The sequence below is a fragment of the Tursiops truncatus genome, chromosome 4 (genome assembly GCF_011762595.2).
Source record: "Tursiops truncatus isolate mTurTru1 chromosome 4, mTurTru1.mat.Y, whole genome shotgun sequence".
NCBI classification, from domain to species: Eukaryota; Metazoa; Chordata; class Mammalia; order Artiodactyla; family Delphinidae; genus Tursiops; species Tursiops truncatus.
The window spans coordinates 12,389,875-12,414,227 of NC_047037.1; the positions used below are offsets into that span (position 1 = coordinate 12,389,875).

At 42.0% G+C, this 24,353-nt stretch overlaps 1 long non-coding RNA gene across 1 annotated transcript in view; it reads left to right on the forward strand.

Moving 5' to 3' along the window:
• Positions 1-23,942, forward strand: part of LOC141278527 (uncharacterized) — a 94,271-nt gene extending 70,329 nt beyond the window's left edge. Inside the window, exons 2-3 of the long non-coding RNA XR_012331291.1 lie at positions 10,591-10,663; positions 23,832-23,942. This is a non-coding gene — a long non-coding RNA (uncharacterized lncRNA). The remainder of the gene's footprint in view (positions 1-10,590; positions 10,664-23,831) is intronic.
• The last annotated feature ends 411 nt before the right edge of the window (positions 23,943-24,353 follow it).

Sequence of the window (24,353 nt, forward strand, 5' to 3'; positions counted from 1 at the left end):
CTGAGGTGGGAGAGTCGAGTTCAGGACATTCATCCACCAGAGACCTCCTGGCCCCACGTAATGTCAATTGGTGAGAGCTCTCCCAGAGATCTCCGTCTCAACACTAACACTGAGCTCCACTCAACAACCAGTAATCTACAGTGCTGGACACCCTATGCCAAACAACTAGCAAGACAGGAACACAACCCCACACATTAGCAGAGAGGCTGCCTAAAATCATACTAAGTTCACGGACACCCCAAAACACACCACTGGACGCAGCCCTGCCCACCAGAAAGACAAGATCATGCCCCACCCACCAGAACACAGGCACCAGTCCCTTCCACCAGGAAGCCTACACAAGCCACTGAACCAACCTTATCCACTGGGGGCAGACACCAAAAACAACGGGAACTACAAACCTGCAGCCTGCAAGAAGGAGACCCCAAACACAGTAAAGTAAGCAAAATGAGAAGACAGAGAAATATACAGCAGATGAAGGAGCAAGGTAAAAACCCACCAGACCAAACAATTGAAGAGGAAATAGGCAGTCTACTTGAAAAAGAATTCAGAGTAATGATAGTAAAGATGATCCAAAATCTTGGAAACAGAATGGAGAAAAGACAAGAAACGTTTAACAAGGACCTAGAAGAACTAAAGAGCAAACAAACAATGATGAACAGCACAATACATGAAATTAAAAATTCTCTAGAAGGGATCAACAGCAGAATAGCTGAGGCAGAAGAATGGATAAGTGACCTGGAAGATAAAATAGTGGAAATAACTACTGCAGAGCAGAATAAAGAAAAAAGAATGAAAACAATCGAGGACAGTCTCAGAGACCGCTGGGACAACATTAAACACACCAACATTCAAATTATAGGGGTCCCAGAAGAAGAAGAGAAAAAGAAAGGGTCAGAGAAAATGTTTGAAGAGATTATAGTTGAAAACTTCCCTAATATGGGAAAGGAAATAGTTAATCAAGTCCAGGAAGCACAGAGAGTCCCATACAGGATAAATCCAAGGAGCAACATGCCAAGACACATATTAATCAAACTATCAAAAATTAAATACAAAGAAAAAGTATTAAAAGCAGCAAGGGAAAGCAACAAATAACATACAAGGCAATCCCCATAAGGTTAAGAGCTGATGTTTCAGCAGCAACTCTGCAAGCCAGAAGGGAGTGGCAGGACATATTTAAAGTGATGAAAGGGAAAAAGCTACAACCAAGATTACTGTACCCAGCAAGGATCTCATTCAGATTTGACAGAGAAATTAAAATCTTTTCAGGTTAACCAAGACACAGTCCTCCTAATCATGGGCAGTTTGTATTCTGGGACCCAGTGACATTCTGGCATTTAGACATGAATCTGTCCAAGAAAAATTGCAGCAGACAGAAATCAAGCACGGAAGGAAGAGTTTACTCAAGACTACTGCAATAGGGGAGAGAGATTGACCTCCACGCTGAATACAACAGGGTCAGCTGGGGATGTGTAGCCAGTGGGCAGGAAGGGGTCAGTGGATGGAAGATTACTAAGGGGAATTGGTTAGGTATGAAGGGCATGGGAATACTTGCTGAGCTGGGCCCAGTGGGACAGAGACTGCAACCAAGGATGAGGCCTGTTGAGGAGAGGATGGACTCAGAGGAGCCTGACTAAAGTTTAGTCAAAGAGGGAATTCTTACGGAATCTCATCAAATGACAGGCAGCTTTTAAAATTCATTCTTCTCCAAGGAAACCCATAGTTTCCCAAATGTAATAACTCACTCTTGTTCTGAGAAATTCTTCCAAACATATTTATGTTCTAATTTCTTTTCCTTTATGATTTTATTTCCCTTTGCAAATCCAATTATTCTTGTGTTTGATTAGAAAATCTATTTTATCTTCTGATGTTTGCTTTGACTCCAGCAAAGCTAGGGTGGAATTGACTTTTGAAAAATTAAGAATGTGGTTTGAATTGACCAAGGGAAGCACAGCCATAATTCAGCAAGGAAGGACTTATGAGTGGTCCACGTCTCATGGTGCATTGTTTAGTGGGTCTTAGTGAACAGAAGAAAAAGCAAAGGATTTATTTATATTATATTTATTTCATACATATGTCCATCATGGTGGAGACCAGTATAGGATTCACTCTGAAGCCCAGTGCTCACCACTGGGGAGGTCCCTTCCCCATCCTGGAATCACTTTCCTCGTCTATAAAATGAAGGTGTTCGATTAGATGACTCCTTGGTACTTTGCAGGGCTTTTCAAAAGTTCCATAATTCCGATTTTTAAATCATTCTATCCCTCTGTGGATTGCATCTTTTTATAAAATATCCACCTTGGAGCCATTATAAAGGATCAAATATGAGTGATGGTAAATCACTCTGAAAATAATGACTTTATGTAGGAACAGTGTCTGAAAGGCTTAGTTTTCCATGCATGTGTATATTTTGTAGTTATATAATGGTATAATGAATCCAAGGAGGGTATGCAAGAATGTTCCCAGCAAATGTAAAATAGATAGCTAGTGGGAAGCAGCTGCACAGCACAGAGATCACTTCGGTGCTTTGTGACCACCTAGAGGGGTGGGATAGGGAAGGTGGGTGGGAGATACAAGAGGGAGGAGATATGGGGATATATGTATATGTATAGTTGATTCGCTTTTTGTAAAGCAGAAACTAACACACCATTGTAAAGCAATTATACTCCAATAAAGATGTTAAAAAAAAAAAAAGAATGTTCCCAGCAGTTTTGTTAGTAAAAATGATAGTGAGGTGGGGGAGGGGTAGAAACAACGTGAAAGGTACTTCATCAGGAGAACAAATGCAGAATAGTGATGGAATGGGACACAGATAATCAGTGAGCTCTGTATCAATTTACATTCCCACCAACAGTGCAAGAGGGTTCACTTTTCTCCACACCCTCTCCAGCATTTATTGTTTCTAGATTGTTTGATGATGGCCATTCTGACTGGTGTGAGATGATATCTCACTGTAGTTTTAATTTGCATTTCTCTAGTGATTAATGATGTTGAGCATTCTTTCAACCTGTACATCTTCTTTGGAGAAATGTCTATTTAGGTCTTCTGCCCATTTTTGGATTGGGTTGTTTGTTTTCTGTTATTCAGCTGCATGAGCTGCTTGTAAAATTTGGAGATTAATCCTTTGTCAGTTGCTTCATTTACAAATATTTTCTCCCATTCTGAGGGTTGTCTTTTCGTCTTGTTTATGGTTTCCTTTGCTGTGCAAAAGCTTTGAAGTTTCATAGGTCCCATTTGCTTATTTTTGTTTTTATTTCCATTTCTTTAGGAGGTGGGTCAAAAAGGATCTTGCTGTGATTTATGTCATAGAGTGTTCTGCCTATGTTTTCCTCTAAGAGTTTGATAGTGACTGGCCTTACATTAGGTCTTTAATCAATTTTTAGTTTATTTTTGTGTATGGTGTTAGGGAGTGTTCTAATTTCATACTCTTACATGTACCTGTCCAGTTTTTCCAGCACCATTTATTGAAGAGGCTGTCTTTTCTCCACTGAATATTCTTGCCTCCTTTATCAAAGATAAGGTGACTATATGTGCATGGGTTTATCTCTGGGCTTTCTATCCTGTTCCATTGATCTATCTTTCTGTTTTTGTGTCAGTACCATACTGTCTAAATTACTGTAGCTTTGTAGTATAGTCTGAACTCAGGGAGACTGATTCCTCCAGCTCCATTTTTCATTCTCAAGATTGCTTTGGCTATTCGGGGTCTTTTGTGTTTCCATACAAATTGTGAAATTTTTTGTTCTAATTCTGTGAAAAATGCCAGTGGTAGCTTGATAGGGATTGCATTGACTCTGTAGATTGGTTTGGGTAGTAGAGTCATTTTCACAATGTTGATTCTTCCAATCCAAGAACATGGTGTATCTCTCCATCTATTTGTATCAACTTTAATTTCTTTCATCAGTGTCTTATAATTTTCTGCATACAGGTGTTTTGTCTCCTTGGGTAGGTTTATTCCTAGATATTTTGTTGCAATGGTAAATGGGAGTGTTTTCTTAATTTCACTTTCAGATTTTTCATCATAAGTGTATAAAAATGCTAGAGATTTCTGTGCATTAATTTTGTATCCTGCTACTTTATCAAATTCATTGATTAGCTCTAGTAGTTTTCTGGTAGCATCTTTATGATGCTCTATGTATAGTATCATGTCATCTGCAAACAGTGACAGCTTTACTTCTTCTTTTCCGACTTGGATTCCTTTTATTTCCTTTTCTTCTCTGATTGCTGTGGCTAAAATTTCCAAAACTATGTTGAATAAGAGTGGTGAGAGTGGGCAACCTTGTCTTGTTCCTGATCTTAGTGGAAATGGTTTCAGTTTTTCACCATCGAGGATGATGTTGGCTGTGGGTTTGTCATATATGGCCTTTATTATGTTGAGGAAAGTTCCCTCTATGCCTACTTTCTGGAGGGTTTTTATCATAAATGGGTGTTGAATTTTGTCAAAAGCTTTCTCTGAATCTATTGGGATGATCATATGGCTTTTCTCCTTCAATTTGTTAGTATGGTGTATCACATTGATTGATTTGCGTATATTGCAGAATCCTTGCATTCCTGGAATAATCCCCACTTGATCATGGTGTATGATCCTTTTAACGTGCTGTTGGATTCTGTTTGCTAGTATTTTGTTGAGGATTTTTGCATCTATGTTCATCAGTGATATTGGCGTTTAGTTTTCTTTCTTTGTGACATCTTTGTCTGGTTTTGGTGTCAGGGTGATGGTGGCCTCGTAGAATGAGTTTGGGAGTGTTCCTCCCTCTGCTATATTTTGGAAGAGTTTGAGAAGGATAGGTGTTAGCTCTTCTCTAAATGTTTGATAGAATTCGCCTGTGAAGCCATCTGGGCCTGGGCTTTTGTTTGTTGGAAGATTTTTAACCACAGTGTCAATTTCAGTGCTTGTGATTGGTCTCTTCATATTTTCTATTTCTTCCTGATTCAGTCTTGGCAGGTTGTGCATTTCTAAGAATTTGTCCATTTCTTCCAGGTTGTCCATTTTATTGGCATAGATCTGCTTGTAGTAATCTCTCATGATGTTTTCTATTTCTGCAGTGTCAGTTGGTCTCCTTTTTCTTTTCTAATTCTATTGATTTGAGTCTTCTCCCTTTTTTTCTTGATGCGTCTGGCTAATGGTTTATCAATTTTGTTTACCTTCTCAAAGAACCAGCTTTTATTTTTATTGATCTTTGCTATTGTTTCCTTCATTTCTTTTTCATTTATTTCTGATCTGATCTTTATGATTTCTTTCCTTCTGCTAACTTTGGGGTGTTTTTTTTTTTGTTCTTCTTTCTCTAATTGCTTTAGGTGCAAGGTTAGGTTGTTTATAAGTGATGTTTCCTGTTTCTTAAGGTAGGATTGTACTGCTATAAACTTCCCTCTTAGAACTGCTTTTGCTGCATCCCATAGATTTGGGTCGTTGTGTCTCCATTTTCATTTGTTTCTAGGTATTTTTTGATTTCCTCTTTGGTTTCTTCAGTGATCACTTTGTTGTTAAGTAGTGTATTGTTTAGCCTCCATGTGTTTGTATCTTTTACAAATCTTTTCCTGTAATTGATATCTAGTCTCATAGCGTTGTGGTCGGAAAAGATACTTGATACGATTTCAATTTTCCTAAATTTACCAAGGCTAGATTTGTAACCCAAGATATGATCTATCCTGGAGAATGTTCCATGAGCACTTGAGAAAAATGTGTATTCTGTTTTTTCGGATGGAATGTCCTATAAATATCAATTAAGTCCATCTTGTTTAATGTATCATTTAAAGCTTGTGTTTCCTTATTTATTTTCATTTTGGATGATCTGTCCATTGGTGAAAGTGGGGTGTTAAAGTCCCCTACTATGAATGTGTTACTGTTGATTTCCCTTTTTATGGTTGTTAGTATTTGCCTTATGTATTGAGGTGTTCCTATGTTGGGTGCATAAATATTTACAATTGTTATATCTTCTTCTTGGATTGATCCCTTGATCATTATGTAGTGTCCTTCTTTTTGTCTTGTAATAGTCTTTATTTTAAAGTCTGTTTTGTCTGATATGAGAATTGCTACTCCAGCTTTCTTCTGATTTCCATTTCCCTGGAATATCTTTTTCCATCCCCTCACTTTCAATCTGTATGTGTCCCTGTTTCTGAAGTGGGTCTCTTGTAGACAGCATGTATACGGGTCTTATTTTTGTATCCATTCAGCCAGTCTGTGTCTTTTAATGGGAGCATTTAATCCATTTACATTTAAGGTAATTATCGATATGTATGTTCCTCTTACCATTATCGTAATTGTTTTGGGTTTTTTATTGTAGGTCTTTTCCTTCTCTTGTGTTTCCTGCCTATAGAAGTTCTTTTAGCATTTGTTGTAAAGCTGGTTTGGTGGTGATAAACTCTCTCAGCTTTTGCTTGTCTGTAAAGGTTTTAATTTCTCCATCAAATCTGAATGAGATCCTTGCTGGGTACAGTAATCTTGGTTGTAGGTTTTTCTCCTTCATCACTTTAAATATGTTCTGCCACTCCCTTCTGGCTTGCAGAGTTGCTGCTGAAAGATCAGCTGTTAACCTTATGGGGATTCACTTGTGTGTTATTTGTTGTTTTTCCCTTGCTGCTTTTAATATGTTTTCTTTGTATTTAATTTTTGATAGTTTGATTAGCATGTGTCCAAGCATGTTTCTCATTAGATTTATCCTGTATGGGACTCTCTGTGCTTCCTGGACTTGGTTAACTATTTCCTTTCCCATATTAGAGAAGTTTTCAACTATAATCTTTTCAAATATTTTCTCAGTCCCTTTCTTTTTCTCTTCTTCTTCTGGGACCCCTATAATTCAAATGTTGGTGTGTTTAATGTTGTCCCAGAGGTCTCTGAGACTGTCCTCAGTTCTTTTCATTCTTTTTTCTTTATTCTGCTCTGCAGTAGTTATTTCCACTATTTTATCTTCCAGGTCACTTATCCGTTCTTCTGCCTCAATTATTCTTCTATTGATCCCTTCTAGAGTATTTTTAATTTCATTTATTGTGTTTTTCATCATTGCTTATTTCCTCTTTAGTTCCTCTAGGTCCTTGTTAAATGGTTCTTGCATTTTCTCTATTCTATTTCCAAGATTTTGGATCATCTTTACTATCATTATTCTGAATTCTTTTTTAGGTAGACTGCCTATTTCCCCCTCATTTGTTAGGTGGTGGGTTTTTGCCTTGCTCCTTCATCTGCTGTGTGTTTCTCTGTCTTCTCATTTTGCTTAACTTACTGTGTTTGAGATCTCCCTTTTGTAGGCTGCAGGTTTGTAATTTCTGTTGTTTTTCGTGTCTGTCCCCAGTGGCTAAGGTTGGATCAGTGGGTTGTGTAATCTTCCTGTTGGAGGGGACTAGTGCCTGTGTTCTGGTGGATGAGGCTGGATCTTGTCTTTCTGTTGGGCAGGTCCAGGTCTGGTGGTGTGTTTTGGGGTGTCTGTGGCCTTATTATAATTTTAGGCAGCCTCTCTGCTAATGGATAGGGCTGTGTTCCTGTCTTGCTAGTTGTTTGGCATAGGGTGTCCTGCACTGTAGCTTGCTGGTCGTTGAGTGAAGCTGGGTGTTGGTGTTGAGATGGAGATCTCTGGGAGATTTTCACCATTTGATATTACGTGGAGCTGGGAGGTCTCTTTTGGACCAGTGTCCTGAAGTTGGCTCTCCCACCTCAGAGGCACAGCACTGACTCCTGGCTGGAGCACCAAGAGCCTATCCTCCACATGGCTCAGAATAAAAGGGAGAAAAAATAGAAAGAAAGAATGAAAGAGGATAAAATAAAATAAGGTAAGATAAAATAAAATAAGGTTATTAAAATAAAAAATAATTATTATGAAAAAAAGTTTTTTAAAGTAAAAAAGAAAAAGAAAAAAAAAACCAGACAGACAGGGCTTCTTTGCGGAGCAGTGGTTGAGAGTCCACCCACCGATGTAGGGGACACTAGTTCGTGCCCGGTCCGGGAAGTTCCCACATGCTGCAGAGCGGTTACGCCCATGAGCCATGGCCGCTGAGCCTGCGCGTCCGGAGCCTGTGCTCCGCAACGGGAGAAGCCACAACAGTGAGAGGCCCGCATACCGGAAAAAGAAAAAAACACTGACGGACAGAACTGTAGGACAAATGGTGAAAGCAAAGCTATACAGACAAAATCTCCCACAGAAGCATACACATACACACTCACAAAAAGAGGAAAAGGGGAAAAAATACTATATCTTGCTCCCAAAGTCTACCTCCTCAATTTGGGATGATTCGTTGTCTATCCATGTATTCCACAGATGCAGGGTACATCAAGTTGATTGTGGAGCTTTAATCCGCTGCTTCTGAGGCTGATGGGAGAAATTTCCCTTTCTCTTCTTTGTTCGCACAGCTCCCGGGGTTCAGCTTTGCATTTGGTCCTGCCTCTTCGTGTAGGTTGCCTGAGGGCGTGCGTTCTTTGCTCAGACAGGACGGAGTTAAAGGAGCAGCTGATTTGGGGGCTCTGGCTCACTCAGACCGGGGGCAGGGAGGGGTCCAGATGCGAGACGAGCCTGCGGCTGCAGAGGCCGGTGTGACGTTGCACCAGCCTGAGGCGCTCCGTGCGTTCTCCCGGGGAAGTTGTCCCTGGATCACGGGACCCTGGCAGTGGCGGGCTGCACAGGCTCCGGGAGGGGAGATGTGGAGAGTGACCTGTGCTCGCACACAGGCTTCTTGGTGGCAGCGGCAGCAGCAGCCTTAGCGTCTCAGGCCCGTCTCTGGGGTCCGCGCTGATAGCCGCGGCTCGCGGCTGTCTCTGGAGCTCCTTTAAGCGACGCTCTTAATCCCCTCTCCTCGCGCACCAGGAAACAAAGAGGGAAGAAAAAGTCCCTTGCCTCTTCGGCAGCTCCAGACTTTTTCCCGGACACCCTCCCGGCTAGCCGTGGCGCACTAACCGCCTCAGGCTGTGTTTATGCAGCCAACCCCAGTCCTCTCCCTGGGACCCAACCGAAGCCGAGCCTCAGCTCCCAGCCCCCGCCCGGCAGGTGAGAAGACAAGCCCCTCGGGCTGGTGAGTGCGGGTCGGCACCGATCCTCTGTGCGGGAATCTCTCCACTTTGCCCCCCGCACCCCTGTTGCTGTGCTCTCCTCCGCCGCTCCAAAACTTTCCCCTCCGCCACTCGCAGTCTCTGCCCGCGAAGGGGCTTCTAGTGTGTGGAAACCTTTCCTCCTTCACGGCTCCCTCCCACTCGTGCAGGTCCCGTACCTACTCTTTGTCTCTGTTTTTTCTTTTTTCTTTTGCCCTACCCAGGTACCTGGGGAGTTCCTTGCCTTTTGGGAGGTCTGAGGTCTTCTGCCAGCGTTCAGTAGGTGTTCTGTAGGAGTTGTTCCACGTGTAGATGTATTTCTGACGTATCTGTGTGGAGGAAGGTGATCTCCGCGTCTTACTCTTCTGCCATCTTCTCAAATCTCCCTATGTTTCTAACTACTATTTTTTTTTACTTATAATTTTTGCTGTTCTGAGAAAAGTTTGTGTAAACATGTATACGGGTAGGAGATATAAAATTGAGACTGGATGCCAGATTGATAAATGAACAGTTTACCCTGCAAATAAGCACCAACTCAGCTCTGAGCTTGCAGGCAGCCTAGACAAGAAGAGAAACCCTCTGAGTCAACAGCAGCCAGCTTAGTAGGAGAGTTTTCTTGGTTCGAAAATTTGGGGAAGAATTAATCACAAGGATCCTTACATCAAAGGCACTGAAGCATTTTGCGTGGTGCTCAAATCTGTTGATTTGCCCTTGACAGTGGCTCCTTGTGATTTCATCCACTTCACGCAGCACCAGAGTGATCTGGTTATAACAGGGCTCAGATTGTGTCAGCTCTTCAGAAGCTCCCGTGCACCCAGGTCAAGGCAGGACTCCTTACCTCAGCCTCCAAGGTCGTTGCCCCTGCCTGATCATCTGCCCTCATCTCCTGTCACTCTTCTCTCCTGAGTTAGGCTTCAGCGACCCCAGTCTTCTTCTGTACAGAGCTTCACCTGCCTGGCCACTTCTTTTTCCCTCAGTTGGGAATGCCCTGCTCCCAGATACTGGCCTGGATGACTCATCCTACCTTTCAAGTCTCCATTCAAATGTCGTTCCTACGCCTTCCCCCCAGAGAGGCCTTCCTTAATTACATTGGCAAAGGTAACCTCCCTCCTAGTACCATCCCTAGGCCCTGGGCCTGGCTGTCGAGGGCGCCGCTGTGGTCATCCTCCAACCTCATCCCTCCCCATGGAGCAAGGAGCCCATGGGGCCAAGGAGACCTGCATACTCAGGGCCTGTGTCTCCTCTTCTAGACCATGCCCTGGTCACCTGGAACCCTGCAATTCTCTTAGACCAAAATGACCTAAGCTGATTTCCAGAATCCACTAGCCTCTGCCACAGGGCCCTCCTCCCGGGGTGGTCTGTGCTGCCGGTTTGCACACCCCGACGTCTGAGGTGGCTGGCTATCTGCAGAAGACATCAATGGCTCTTGGATGTAGGGGCTGAGGTGTCATATGTGTGTGCAGAGACCCCTCACAGTGGGAGATGGAGCCAGGCTGGGGAGAGATGGGGGCAGGGTCAGGATGTACATCTAGGGATGAGGGTCGGGGGGCTGGCACACCTAGCTCTGTCATATTTCATTGCAGAATTTGGAGGAGTCTGAGAATACTGAAGCTGGCCTTCCAGGTCTCTATGAAGTTAATTTGTCAGGGTAAGAAGGTAGGTCATATTTTATTTAACAGTTTGTTATCTTGGTTCATAACTTGTAAATATTTAGACGTGGGGGCCTCCACTGGTCCTCTTGCTGTATCCCCACAAATGTTCGCAGCGGGCCTTGCCTCCTCTGCATGAGGGTCAGTCAAGAAGATGGGGGAGCTGGTTCAAAATGACAGGGCCTGGCGGTTACCAAGCGGCCTGTACCAGGCCCCCTAGAAGCACCTTTTCTGCCGCCACCTTGCTGGGGGGCTCAAACCCTATTCTAGGCAGCCCTGCTCTCACTCTTCCATTTCCCTGCTTTATTTCCTTTGCAGCAATGACAAAAATCTGAAATTACCTTATTTGTTTGTTTAATATCTGTCATCTTCCCACTAAAATATGAGTTATGTGAGGTCACAGGCTTATGGCTGCTTCTTAGAACTTGGCATGCGCTAGGCACTCATTAAAAATCTGCTGAATGAATAAATAACGTAGGGACAGGTTTGTGCCAGGACCATGCTGGGTACAAGGATGACTAAGAAAGGCCTTCTGTCCCCAGGGGGCCCCAAGCCCAGTGGGGGAGCAGACCAGAAAACAGACAAAAGTACTTTGCTTTCAGTTTTACACTCCTCAAGTGGTTAATTAATCTGGAAACAAAAATGTAAATGTAGCCATTATTGGGAAACTTCTACTGGGCAGAGGAAAGGTTTGCAAAGCAAATAAACCCCAAGGTAAGAGAGAGACTTTCCTGTTAGTCCTTATTAAGGGACAGGGCTAAGGGAGCTTTGATGTTGCTGCGGAACGGGTGGAAACTCATTCCTTCTCCCTGAACAGAAACTGCTTGTGATTTTTCTAGGAGGGGGTATGGTGTCAAACATTTTCTGCTGCAAAGCTAAAATGTCGTTTAGAACAGGAGGCTACAACGCCCTCGGCTGCTGCTCTCTGCCTATTTTTTTTTTTTTAACATCTTTATTGGGGCATAATTGCTTTACAATGGTGTGTTAGTCTCTGCTCCATAACAAAGCGAATCAGTCACACATAAACATATGTTCCCATATGTCTTCCCTCTTGCGTCTCCCTCCCTCCCACCCTCCCTATCCCACCACTCCAGGCTGTTACAAAGCACCGAGCCAATCTCCCTGTGCCATGCGGCTGCTTCCCACTAGCTATCTACCTTACTACGTTTGTTAGTGTGTATATTTAACTCTCACCGCAGAGGGTGATGGCTGTAGAAGGGCATCGCCTCGGCTGCTCACTCCCTCCATCCTTCTCCAAGGCCTCATACGTGCGGCAGGGCAGCCAGCTAAGCAGCTCTCCAGATGCCCCGGTGTGCAAGTGTGAAAGAGGACGGCAGGGACACAGCCCTTCCACACAGAATTATTTTAAGAAAACAATGGATAGTTTCTGGCCTTACATTTAGGTCTTTAATCCATTTTGAGCTTATTTTTGTGTATGGTGTTAGGGAGTGATCTAATCTCATACTTTTACATGTACCTGTCCAGTTTTCCCAGCACCACTTATTGAAGAGGCTGTCCTTTCTCCACTGTACATTCCTGCCTCCTTTATCAAAGATAAGGTGACCATAAGTGCGTGGGTTTATTTCTGGGCTTTCTATCCTGTTCCATTGATCTATTCTTCTGTTTTTGTGCCAATACCACACTATCTTGATTACTGTAGCTTTGTAGTATAGTCTGAACTCAGGGAGCCTGATTCCTCCAGCTCCATTTTTCGTTCTCAAGATTGCTTTGGCTATTCGGGGTCTTTTGTGTTTCCATACAAACTGTGAAATTTTTTGCTCTAGTTCTGTGAAAAATGCCAGTGGTAGTTGATAGGGATTGCATTGAATCTGTAGATTGCTTTGGGTAGTAGAGTCATTTTCACAATGTTAATTCTTCCAATCCAAGAACATAGTATATTTCTCCATCTATTTGTATCATCTTTAATTTCTTTCATCAGTGTCTTATAATTTTTTGCATACAGGTCTTTTGTCTCCTTAGGTAGGTTTATTCCTAGATATTTTATTCTTTTTGTTCCAATGGTAAATGGGAGGGTTTTCTTGATTTCACTTTCAGATTTTTCATCAGAAACTATCAAAATCTTAGAGGAAAACATAGGCAGGACACTCTATGACATAAATCACAGCAAGATCCTTTCTGACCCACCTCCTAGAGAAACGGAAATAAAAACAAAAATAAACAAATGGGACCTAATGAAACTTCAAAGCTTTTGCACAGCAAAGGAAACCATAAACAAGACCAAAAGACAACCCTCAGAATGGGAGAAAATATTTGCAAATGAAGCAACTGACAAAGGATTAATCTCCAAAATTTATAAGCAGCTCATGCAGCTCAATAACAAAAAGCCAAACAACCCAATCCAAAAATGGGCAGAAGACCTAAATAGACATTTCTCCAAAGAAGATATACAGACTGCCAACAAACCCATGAAAGAATGCTCAACGTCATTAATCATTAGAAAAATTCAAATCAAAACTACAATGAGATATCATCTCACAGCAGTCAGAATGCCATCATCAAAAAATATAGAAACAATAAATGCTGGAGAGGGTGTGGAGAAAAGGGAACACTCTTGCACTGCTGGTGGGAATGTGAATTGGTACAGCCACTATGGAGAACAGTATGGAGGTTCCTTAAAAATCTACAAATAGATCTACCATATGACCCAGCAATCCCACTACTGGGCATATACCCTGAGAAAACCATAATTCAGAAAGAGTCATGTATCAAAATGTTCATTGCAGCTCTATTTACAATAGCCAGGAGATGGAAGCAACCTAAGTGTCCATCGACAGATGAATGGATAAAGAAGATGTGGCACATATATACAATGGAATATTACTCAGCCATAAAAAGAAATGAAATTGAGCTATTTGTAGTGAGGTGGATGGACCTAGAGTCTGTCATACAGAGTGAAGTAAGTCAGAAAGAGAAAGACAAATACTGTATGCTAACACATATATATGGAATTTAGGGGAAAAAAATGTCATGAAGAACCTAGGGGTAAGACAGGAATAAAGACACAGTCCTACTAGAGAATGGACTTGAGGATATGGGGAGGGGGAAGGGTAAGCTGTGACAAAGTGAGAGAGAGGCATGGACATATATACACTACCAAACGTAAGGTAGATAGCTAGTGGGAAGTAGCCACATAGCACAGGGAGATCAGCTTTGTGCTTTGTGACCGCCTGGATGGGTGGGATAGGGAGGGTAGAAGGGAGACACAAGAGGGAAGAGATATGGGAAGATATGTATATGTATAACTGATTCACTTTGTTATAAAGCAGAAACTAACACACCATTGTAAAGCTATTATACTCCAATAAAGATGTAAAAAAAAAAAAAGAAAGAAAACAATGGAATATATACACTACCAAATGTAAAATAGAAAGCTAGTGGGAAGCAGCCGCATAGCACAGGGTGATCAGCTCTGTACTGTGTGACCACCTAGAGGAGTGGGATAGGGAGGGAGGGAGGGGGACGCAAGAGGGAGGGGATATGAGGATATATGTATACATATAGCTGATTCACTTTATTATAAAGCAGAAACTAACACAACATTGTAAAGCAATTATACTCCAATAAAGATGTTAAAAATAAATAAATTAATTTAAAAAATAAATTAAAAAACAAAGCTTGTTCCTTTCCACTCAGGGAAATATGAGGTCATTTTTATCCACAGATGATTGCACAGGCCTCATAAAGCCAATCCACTTGAAATACGATGAAAGTAACATAAGAAATAGTGAAAACTACACTTGATCAGAGTTTTATCTTAAAAAACAATTTGGAAAACAAGTAAAAATCACAGAAGTGATATTACACTTGACAAAATTAGGTTGTAATTTCACTATGTGTTAATTCTTAGAGCAAATACTAGGGATGCATATATTTTTATTTTTATCTTTTATTTTAATGTAGTTGATGTACAATATTATGTTAGTCTCAAGTATAAAACTTAGTGATTCGCCATTTAAATACATTGCAAAATGTTGGCGCCAATAAGTCTAGTAAACATCTGTCCCCAAACAAAGCTATTAGAGCACCATTGATGATATTCACTGTGCTGTACAACACCTCCCTGAGACTTTTTAATTTTATAATTGGAAGTTTGTACCTCTTAATTCCCCTCACCTATTTCACCCCACCCCACCTCTCTGGGAACCACGTGTTTGTTCTCTGTATCTATGAGTCTGTTTTCTTTTTGTTTGTTCATTTGTTTTGTTTTTAGATTCCACACGTAAGTGAAATCATATGGTATTTGTCTTTCTCTGTCTGACTTGTTTCACGTAGCATAATACCCTCTAGATTTATCCAAGTTATCAAAAATGGCAAGATTTCATTCTTTTCAGTGGCTATTCCATCGTGTGTGTATATGTGTGTGTGTATATATATATAAATGGCACATATTCTTCTGTCTCCTCATTTCCCCTACTTCTCTGTGTTTATTTCTACATATCAGGCAGGTCCATTATGTCTTCTGATCTTGGAAAAGTGGAGACGTCCTTACAGGAGACGTCCTGTGAGGCCCAGCAGCACACCCCCGTCGGACCTATGTGCTCTAGGGGTGCTCCTTGCGTCAGCCGCATGTGCACTTCTGATGTGGTGGGACCGACCACTGTGGTCATGCTCATAAGCAGGCTGACCCCCTGCTGTCTGTGCAGCTCAGTGGCTTGTGGCTGCCAGTGGGTCACCGACCAGGGGATATGGCTGGACCCATTTTTGCCTCTCTTAACCAGCTCATTGTGGTTCCTTCTTTACGTCTTTAATTGTGGGAAATTTTTCCTGCTAATCTTCAGGTTGTTCTCAGTGGTGGTTGCTCTGTGAGTAGCTGTAACTTTGGTGTGTCCACGCGAGGAGGGGAGCTCAGAGTCTTCCTACTTCACCACCTTGACCCCCACCTCAGATGCAAATATTTTAAAATAAAATTGTATAACATCACCTTATTCCTTCCTTACTTGGCTTTCAAGGTATATATTCATTCATCGGACAAGTATTTATTGTGTACTTGTTCTGTGCCAGGCACTATTCCAAGCAGTGGGATCAGTGAACAAAAAAGGTGAAAATAATCCCTGCCCTATGGACCTTATTTTCAAATGGGGTGATTGACAAATCATAAAGGGAAAGCAGAGTACAGTAGAAAGTAACAATGTTAAGAAGAACATACAAAGCAGAGAGGGTAGACTGGCAGTGCAGAATGGGGGTAAAGTTTACAGTTTTAAAGAAGGTGGTCAGGGTAGGTCTCTGAAAAGATGACACCAGGGCAAAGACTTGAAGAGGATGAAGAAAAGAGATATGAATATCTGGAGAAAGAGCATTCTGGTCAGAGGGACCAGCAAGTGCAAAGACCCTGGCATGGGATGTGCCCAGTGTGTTCAGGGAAGGTCAAGGGGGTCAGTGTAGCTGGAAGGGAGTGAGTGAGGGGAGGGAGGGAGGAGATGTGTTTGCAGAGGTATGGCGGGAAGATCGTTCAGGATATTCTAGACCACCAGAAGGACCTTGACTTTACTCTGGGTGAGATGTGGGGCCCAAAAGAGGGTTTTGAGCAGAGGAGGAAGGCATCAGGGTCACTCTGGCTGCTGAGTTGACAACAGACTATAGGGGAGTGAGGGTAGAATCAGGAGACCAATTGAGAAACTATTGAAGCAGTCAGGTGAGAGAGCATGGCAGCTTGGACCAGGGTGGTAGTGATGGAAATGGTGAGAGCCAATAGGATTTAACTGGTCTGATTATGAGAGACAGTGGACCATTGGAGTGTGACAGAAAGAGACAAATCAAGGGTGACCTAAAGGTTTGTGGCCTGAGAAATTGGAAGGCAGGAACTGACATGAACAGACATGGGGAAGGCTGCAGCACTAGGATGATATGGAGGGAAGATCAGCAATTCAACTGGGCGTGATAACTGTAAGATGCCTACCAGACATTCAAGTGGAGATATCAAGTGGGTAGAATGTTCAGGGCATTCTTTCCTGAATGTCTGGAAGCTTACTTCACAAGCTGCTTCCTTTCCCTTAGGAGATCCCTTATTTCTTACAGGACACTGGGAACAAAGCTGTAGGGAAGAATCATGAACTAGGCACCAAGATACTATTACCACCAGGGCATTTTTTGGACTCTAGAGAAGAGAGAACTTTCTTGAAGGGGTGCAGGTGGAGCTCTCAAAGAATGCCCTGAAGTAATAGAGGGCTCTACTCCTGTCTTTCAGGCCAATATGTAAAAGGAGGGATAGCTAGACTTGATAAGTCCCATGGGCAAGGACAACGCCAATTGACGGACAGTCTACAAAACAACTTGCTTCAAACCTTTGAAAGTGTCAAGGTCATTAAAGGAGATTTAAGAGACTTGACAAATAAATGCAACATAATTATTTTGACCCAGATCCTTTTATTATAAGAGGCATTACTGGACAACTGGGGAAACCTGAATGGATTAGAGAATTAGATGACAGTAATATATCAGTGGTAATTTCGTGATTTTGATGGCTGGTCTGTGATTATGTAAGAGAGTATCTTTATTTGTAAAGAATACACACAAAGTATGGGAGAAAGGGGCATCAGTTCAGCAACCTATTCTCAAAAGGCTTAAGTCAAAAAAGTGTTCCTTGGGGCTTCCCTGGTGGCGCAGTCATTGAGAGTCCGCCTGCCGAGACAGGGGACACGGGTTCGTGCCCCGGTCCAGGAAGATCCCACATGCCGCGGAGCGGCTGGGACCGTGAGCCATGGCCGCTGAGCCTGCGCGTCCGGAGCCTGTGCTCCGCAACGGGAGAGGCCACAACAGTGAGAGGCCCGCGAACCGCAAAAAAAAAAAAAGTGTTCTTTGAACTATACCTGTAACTCTTCTCTAAGTGTGAGATGGCTTCCAAACTAAAATAATATTTAAAATGTGAGGACATTTTTGTTTGCCGTCCTTATAGAACCATACAGACACAGACCTCTTCTTTAGAGCCCCTGAGAGATAGAGGGCACACAGAGCAATCAATAGCTGATGGGAAAATAAATAGATATGATAAATATATTGCTTACAAAGAACAAGTAAACATGAGAAGAGGTCAGTAAAGGAGTTTGGAGGATGAGAGATTGAGTTTGGAGGAGCTAGGCAGAGGAGGGCGGAAGTGCTCCCCTGCAGTTTAATGGAGTTTTTCAGCTGGAGAATCAGCCAAATATATATACTGGGGGTTTCTCCAGGCAGCTGGAACTTCTTTAGAACCGTGGGAGGCTTCCTTCAGCTCCCCTGTGTCTGCCACTGGCCTGGGCAGGGTGGTGATCCAGCCCAAAGAGCACCAGCCTGTAAATGAACCATCTGGACTAAGATGATATTTAGGATCTCTTAAACACTTAAAATACTTTGAACAAGAGGATAAAATTGATCAAGGATATGAAGCATAGGACAAAATAGGTGAAAAAGGATTAAAATATACTTTTTTTCATTTGAAAATGTAAGTTATTTTTATTTGAGATATCCACCTAACTAAAGAGTTGGTTCCTGTCCCCCTCCCTTTGAAAAAACAAACCTAGAACCCCCTTTTTCCCCTTAAACAGCACAGGGAACACTCCCCTCTCTTTCCAAATCTTAGATAACAGCAAGAGAGTCCCCTTAAATAGAATTCTCTATTTTATGATTCCTAAAATACTGGAACACATCATTGCAGAAATATTACAGCCTATTTTCCAAGTGTCAAAGTAAATTTACGCTGCAATCTTACAATGCTAGCACACCTGTCACTTTTCTTTTGGCTTAAAATAAGTTTGTTTAATGGCATGCCTAATTTCTTGATTGACCCACAACTTATTTAGAATAAATAAATTTACAAACACAGAACTGTTTACTCCATATTTTTGTTATAGGTTTCTAACAATTGTATTGTGGTCAGATAACTAGATCTTGTATAAAATCAATTATTTGAAATGTGTGGAGACTTGAATTGTTGTCTAGTATATGGTCAGTTTTTGTAAATGTTACATAAGAGTCTGGGAAGAGTGTAGGTTCTCTAATCATCAGGAGGGAGAGGGTCCTATATATATCTATTAAATTTAGCTTATTAAGTATATCCAGATATTCTATTACTAATTTTTCAAATGCTTTCCATCAATAACTGAGCAAGGTATATTGAAATCCTACATTATGAGGATGTAACTGACAGTTTCTCCCTGTAGTGCTTGATGTGTTTTGATTCTACTTTATTAGATGCATGTGAGTTTAGAATTTTTATTTCTTCCTGGTGAGTTGAATGGTTTTCATTTCTAGTGTCATTCTTTATTCTAATAATGCTTTTTTTCCCTTAAAATCTATTTTGTCTCATATTAATATAGCTACCCCAGATTTCTTTTGGTTATTATTTGCCTGGCATGTCCTTTTTTTTAGATTTGTTTACTCTCAACCTTTCAATGCCCTATATATTACATGTGTCTCATAAATTATACCTAGATGGATTTTGCTTTTTAGACAGTTTATTCATCTACATTTACTAGCAGATGTTTAGATCACAAATAAAATAACCCTTCCAGGAATGATTAGCTATAGCAGGGTACCCAACAAACAAGAACCTGTGCCCAGGGCACAGAACAGAAGGCAACACCATTTTCACAAAGGGCCTGAAAGTCACACCTCCCATCTGGGGGTGCCACATGTCACCCAGGCATAGAAAATGCAGTCGTCTGTCTCTGTGCAGAGATCTGTCCTGTCTCTGCCCACCAGATTCAGAGACAGCCATTTGAAATACTAGACATGGAGAGAGGGGGTACAAAATCCATCTTTCAAAAAGTTTCCTGGTACTTGTTAGCACCAGTGATCATTAAGATAGAGGTGTTAAAGGGAAAGCTCATGGCGCCATTCTATTCCTGCAGTACCTCATACATATGTGATGTGCAGGAATTTTTTATATTCTGTAAAACCATTTTCAAGTTTCCTTAAACTGTGTCTGAAGAATAATCTGTGTTTCTTAATGCTTTCTGCTAAACTCGGTTTTCATGATTACTTCTACAAAATTACTTCTTTTTTAAACTCCCACTGTGCCACCAGACTTTTTATGTCATTTTTTTTCAAATTCAGTTAGAAAAGATAAAAAATATTTAAGATAGTATCTTTTTTTGTTTTAATTTAGTTCGTTGCGCCAGGTCTTGGTTGCAGTAGACGGGCTCCTTAGTTGTGGCAGGTGGGATCCTTAGTTGTGGCACCTAGGCTCCTTAGTTGTGGCATGCATGTGGGATCTAGTTCCCTGACCAGGGGTCAAACTCCCACCCCATGCATTGGGAGTGCGGAGCCTTAACCACTGTGCCACCAGGGAAGTTCCCTAAAATAGTGTCTTAACTGGCAGTAGAATTACAAAATTACTTGAAGCTTCCAGTTAAACTGAAATAGGATTACCGTGCAATTCACCATTGGGAAAGCAACAGTAATGTACATGATAGTAAAAACAATGGCTATCGGGTTCCTGGTAGGTGACAGGTACTCTGCTAAAATGTGTGTGTGTTTGTGTGTGTCTGTGTGTGTGTGTGTGTCTGTAACCTCCACTTAAATATGAAAAACCCAAGGCTCAGAGAGGTCAAGTAACTGGCCCAAGATCACACAGCCAGTGAAAGGGAGAGCCAGGATCCAACTGTGTTCTCTCTGAATCCAAAGTCCATAACATAGTGATGAAAAGAATGAGTTCTGGAGTGAAAATACTAGGACTCACATTCCAGCTCCACCACTTCAAAGCTAGGTGGCAGTGGGCAAGTTATTTAATACCCTCCTCTATCCCATCTGTAAAATGGGAATAATGATAATGTCTATCCATACTGTTGTTATGAGGATTTAAAAGGATGATCTGAGACAATGCTCAGAATGGAACCTGGCACACAGAGAAAACTCAAGAACTGTTAGTTATTTTTTATGTTTTCAGGGAACATTTTGGGGCTTCTTTATCATCAATGGTTAATATTAATAATTACATTCTAAGGTTCTTTAATGTTGTGTTCATGTGGTTCTCACCCTCTTCTTCGCGCATCCTCCGTACCTGCCAGGCCGCCTCACTGGTCTCCCGCTGCTCCCACGGTTGGCTCCCACCCACAGTCCTCCAGTTGTTACAGTGCCCCTTTCTCCTCCACTAGGTGTTCCCTGATTTTCCCAACAGTAAACTTTCATGAGACACTATTTGACGATAATTATTGGCTGTCTGGGTTGTTCCTTCATTCCCCAAGTATTTCCTGAACACCTACTGCATGCCTGGTCCTGTTCTAGGTACTGAGTCCCTCCTTTATGGAATCTGTATGCTAATTAGGGGAGTAGGGTAATTAGGGGAGTAACAGTAAACAAATATATGCAAAAAGATAGAAGAAAAATACCAGAGAGTGATAAGTGCTGTGCAAATGGTTCAGGTAATGTGATCCTGTGGAATAACTGGATGGATCCATTAGACTCAGTGGTCAAGGATGGTTTCTCCAAGAAGGAGATATGTAAGCTGAGATCTGAATGGCAAGAAGGAGGCAGTTATATGAAGATCAAAGGGAAAGGCATTTCAGGGAAGAGGGTACAGCTAGTGCAAAGGCCTGGAGGTGGGAATAAGACTTGGGTTGTATTTAAGGAACAGAAAGGAGGTAGGTGTGATTGGAACCTAGTGGCTAAGACAGACTGTGGACAAGACAGAGCAGGTTGGTGGAAGAAAGCAGGAGACAGATTATACACGACTTGATAAATGAGAGTAGAGAAGAGATCAGACCCTAATGTTATATGAGTCTGTGAGGCAGGGAAGTGGTAGGATCTGACCATGATTTGGTACATGTCAGCAAGGAAAGCTTGGATTTCTGCAAGTGGCTGAGACTAGGGATGTGAGGCATCCTGGGATTGGTTCTGATAATCTCTTGGCAGAGTTAGAAACCTACACAAGCTGGAGGATGTGGGGCCCTAGGGCTGCTTATCTCTCCAGCACTTGTAGTTCCAAGACCTGTGTTTGAGTTCAAGTTCTATCAACCTAGTGGTTGTGTTAGTTTGTGAAAGTCAGCCTACTTATTCTCATCTGTAAAACGGAGATAAATGTTCAATGTATTGTCTAGTTCACAAAGGTCATTTTTGATAATAAATGTAAAGGCATTTTGCAAGTTCTGAAGTACTATAACAATGATAGTTAAGGGCTTCCCTGGTGGCGCAGTAGTTGAGAGTCCGCCTGCTGATGCAGGGGACACGGGTTCGTGCCCCGGTCTGGGAAGATCCCACATGCCATGGAGTGGCTGGGCCTGTGACCCATGGCCGCTGAGCGTGTGCGTCCGGAGCCTGTACTCCGCAATGGGAGAGGCCACAACAGTGAGAGGCCCGTGTACCGAAAAAAAAAAAATGTTAGTTAAAATTTAAGATGCATATATCTTGCATTATAATTACAAACCTCTAAACTAGAGCAGGATCAATTACTTCTTCTTTTTATCTGCCACAATACCTAACCCAGATCCTTGTGTTCTAGGGATTACAAGGTTGAATATTACTGTACAACAAAAGCATAAAAAATGAATGAAACCGTCTGTGATTAATGCCTTCAATGTTATTGTCAACATTACCATCATTACTGTCTAGCAGTAATGCTTTAAAAATTTTGGAAAACAAAAAACAACCTGATTTTTCTTTTCACCAAATCCATTGAAATGAAGAATAAAGAAACATTTATTCACAGTTAAAGTTATAAAAATATTTATACTTGGCCCTTAGTATGCATGGGTTCTGCAACCGTGACTTCAACTGGGGATCAAAAATATTTGAAAAAAAAATTCCAGAAAGTTCCAAAAAGCAAAACTTGAATTTGCTGCAAACCAGCAACAATTTACATAGCATTTACATTGTATTTACATCTATTTACATAGCATTTACATTGTATTAGGTATTGTAACTAATCTAGAGATGATGTGTGGGTAGTTTATATGCAAATACTATGCCATTTTATATAAGGGGCTTGAGCATCCATGGGTTTTGTTATCTGCAGGGAGTCCTGGAACCAATACCCTGCCAATACTGAGGGATGACTGCATACACATCAACCTAATCTGTTCTCACAAAATATTTTATTTTTTAATCAAACTCAATACATATACAGAAAAAGGCATGAATCATAATTGTATATATGAGTTTTCACAGGGTGGACACACTTATGTAATTAGCTCCACTTCTAGAAGTTTGATGCCAGAAAAGATTCCCCTAAATGAAAAAGCTATGCTCCTAAGGGTGTCCATACGGTGTTATTGTGAAAAGAAACTAAATGAATGGTGGAGGAGTGATTAGGAAAGTGTCGGCACACAGATTCGGTGGAGCAGTATGGAGCCATTAACAATTGTGAACTGTAAAACAAAATTCTCAACACTCGAGTGCCCTTGAGTCAGGCAGGTGGATGCAGCCTAGGATAAAATGGTCAGGAGTGAGGGAGGTGAGTGAAGAAGAGGCAGAAAATAGAGAGTGTGGAGGGCAGGCCCAGCCTGAAGATTTTCACATTCAAGTGTAAAAAATACGAATAAAACAGGAGAAAATAGAACATGGTGCTGATGGAAAAAAACATGTCCCATGCCAAGCTTAGCCCATAAGCCTTTAGTTTGCAACCCTGGCTAGAGATGAGGGGAAACAGAGGCAAAATAAACATTCCAGGTGTGGCAATATGATTATAACACAGATTGTGGCTCCACATGGACCAGGACTGGGGCAAGTATGGAAGTGAGCACTGGTCGCCATGGGAACTTGGCCAAATTACCTTTAAGCCTTTAAGCCTCAGTCTCTTCATCTGTAAAATAGGGATTTTTAAAAATGCCTCCCTTACAGAGCTGTGGTAAAGGGTAAGTGAGTAGAAAAGTGCCTAGCGGGTGGGTAATAGGACTATTCTTCTCCCCTCCTCTGCCTCTCTCTTCTCATTATCATTTGATTGTTCTCATTATCATTATTTCTGATTTCCTATCTCAACCATCCTCTTCCCTTTGTTTGCTTGACTCCGGACACACTCGCCTTCTGGATATTTCTCCTGCAAGTTTTAGCCTCAAGGTCCCCTCACCTCTTCTCCCCAATATTAGCTCACTTCCTGTGGGTCTCTCTCAACAACCCCTCCTCAGAGAGGACTGCCCTGTCCACCCACCTTCTCCATCTCTCACACTGCTTTCTTCTTCATTGCACTTAGCACCACCTATTTTATTATGGATGCATCTCATTAGTTACCTGTTTATTCTTTACCCTAGAACAGGGGTCCCCAACCCCCGGGCCGCAGCCTGTTAGGAACCAGGCCGCACAGCAGGAGGTGAGCGGCGGGCAGGCGAGCAAGCGAAGCTTCATCTGCCGCTCCCCATCGCTCGCATTACTGCCTGGACCATCCCCACCCACCCCCGTCCGTGGAAAAATTGTCTTCCAAGAAACCGGTGCCTGGTGCCAAAAAGGTTGGGGGCCACTGCCCTAGAAGGTAAGCTCCATGAAGGTCGGAATTTGCCTCACTTGTTGAATGCTGTATTCATAGTTCTTAGAAGGGTAATTGTCATGTAATAAACATTCAAGAAGTATTTGTTGAATATTGTTGAATGTTCAAGGTCTTGTTTTTCTCTAAATCCCAGGGTTACAATGTTATTTGTGTATTAAATGCTTTTAAAATTCAGTTGTTCCTCGGGATCCACAGAGGATTGGTTTCAGGAAGCTCTCCTCACCCCCGCCCTCACAGATAACAAAATCCACGGATGCTCAATTCCCTCGTATAAAATGGCAGCGCAGTC